Source organism: Chelonoidis abingdonii, chromosome 2, assembly GCF_003597395.2.
Source record: "Chelonoidis abingdonii isolate Lonesome George chromosome 2, CheloAbing_2.0, whole genome shotgun sequence".
Taxonomy (NCBI): Eukaryota; Metazoa; Chordata; order Testudines; family Testudinidae; genus Chelonoidis; species Chelonoidis abingdonii.
This window is the reverse complement of record NC_133770.1, coordinates 47,073,166-47,075,023: the sequence shown is the minus strand read 5'-3', so window position 1 is coordinate 47,075,023 and position 1,858 is coordinate 47,073,166. Positions and strand designations below refer to the sequence as shown.

General features: G+C 49.6%; 1 protein-coding gene across 3 annotated transcripts in view; it reads right to left on the bottom strand.

Moving 5' to 3' along the window:
* STEAP1 (STEAP family member 1) overlaps positions 1-1,268 on the bottom strand; it is a 17,239-nt gene extending 15,971 nt beyond the window's left edge. The window contains exon 1 of one of the 3 annotated variants that reach the window (XM_032780900.2): positions 1,145-1,268. The gene's annotated coding sequence lies outside the window, so the exon portion shown is untranslated. The remainder of the gene's footprint in view (positions 1-1,144) is intronic. The other 2 variants (XM_032780901.2, XM_032780904.2) reach the window with 2 other exon arrangements.
* Between the last annotated feature and the right edge of the window lie 590 nt (positions 1,269-1,858).

Sequence of the window (1,858 nt, the reverse complement as noted above, 5' to 3'; positions counted from 1 at the left end):
TTACAGCATGTTACTGGTTATGATTGTGCTGTCTGTATCATTTTTGTAGTTGAAGTTATGAAATTGGCTGTATATGGTCTGTATTTCACACTTGTCCTGTGTTACTGAAAAAAGAGCCTAAACCAAGTTGGTGTAGCTCAGCTTAGCCTGCTTGATGGCCATGAAGGACCATCAACTACCACAATTGACCCATGGAGAGAAGGCGGATACACCCTGTGACTCTCGGAGTATGCAGAAACTGGCCCATGAACTGCAAACTCCATTTGCTGTAACTTCCACAGTAGGAACAAAGGAGTGTTCTTACACCTGGAAAGTCTATATAAGGCGGAGGCTCATCTCCATTTTGTCTTCAATCCTGCTCTTACCTCTGGAGGGACATCTCTCTCTTTAAAAAAAAAAAAAAAAAAAAGAACTTCCCACATTTACAGTTAGCAAAGCTTTTGTTCTGAACTTTGTGGAAGATCTAGTGATAAACACACAGTATTTGGAATAGTTGAAATATTGTTCAGTGTTTCCTCTACAGTCACAATGAGATTAGATCTTCAGGTTTTGAGACATTGTCCCTAAAAAGCTACCCAGGTGAGGATGTATGACAATCCGTGACCAAGCATTGTTCTTCACAGAAATAGTCTAAAGTCTGTTCCAATCAGCCAACCCAGCGGGGTGGCAGCCAGACTCGCAGGCACAGGAAATATGAATGAGCTGCTGTTTACTGCAAACGGGAGCCTTGCCTGGAAACATTTCCCCAGGACTCGGGCGACTTCTGTACAGGCAGCTCAGATTAATGCCTGGAAAACTAAACCAAATAAGACTGTCACCCCGAGTCTGGGGTTTACTCTCCTCCCTTTGTGGACTGTAAAACCAGGTCTGAGTCACCAGCTGCAGGAAGGTACTGATTGAATTTACCGCTGGAGTGGGGGAGGGACAGGACTCTGGAGTGAAGTGAAGTTAGAGGTTGCGCTCCAGGACTCCTCCTGCTCCCGTTGTAACGGGTCTCCCGAGAGCCCACCAGTGGCTCGGCTCAGCAAGTATCTGATTAATCAGGGCAAGGCAGGAGAAAGCGAATCTATTGCTGCTATTTGTCTGCGTGAACGTACAACGCGGAGCTCTTAGAAAACGCAGAGATTAAACTGAAGTTACTTACAAACTTTCTACCTCGGTTTAGGTCTCCAGGCTCAGGACAGGCTGAGATTCCAAGGCGCGCTGGCGCAACCCACACGCGACCTTGCAAGTCTGATGCCCCGACTTCAGCCTGCCCTCCCTTCTTCCATCCAGCCCCGCCTTCTGCATCCATCCGGCTCCACCCCGCCTCCGCTGGGGCTGGGAGAAAACCGGATTTGCCAGAATCCTGCTGATTTTCGTCCACACAGCCTTCAAATTGGGGCTAACTAGAGATCACGTTTGACCGCGCCTTCTGCACCAAAAAACCCTAGGCCCGTGCCGCCCCGGTACAGAAATCCCCGGATCCGGATTTTTTTGGATCTAGCCACGTTTGGCCCCCACCCTCAAATTCTAACGCGTGAAGAGCAGACACATGTAGCTGCTCCTCTCACTCCAAAGCCGTTCAGTCCCCAACGCATCCTGGCACGTCAGTGCCACCAATCCACGGATCTGGATCCCGTGGGATCCAGCCAGTTTTTGGCTCCCACCCTGCAAATTGTTCTACTTAGACCAAAGGCGAGACATCCCACTGCATCCTAGCCCAACAGTGGCGCAAAAAGCCTGGGCTAGCGCCCCAGAACCTACCAATTTGGGGCCCTAACTCCCCCTCAATTTCCCAGCCTACATAGAGAGCGTCTTGAGCTGTTCTTGCCGCTCCCTGAAAAATCTGGGTTCTGAAACAGTGGCAGTTAATCCC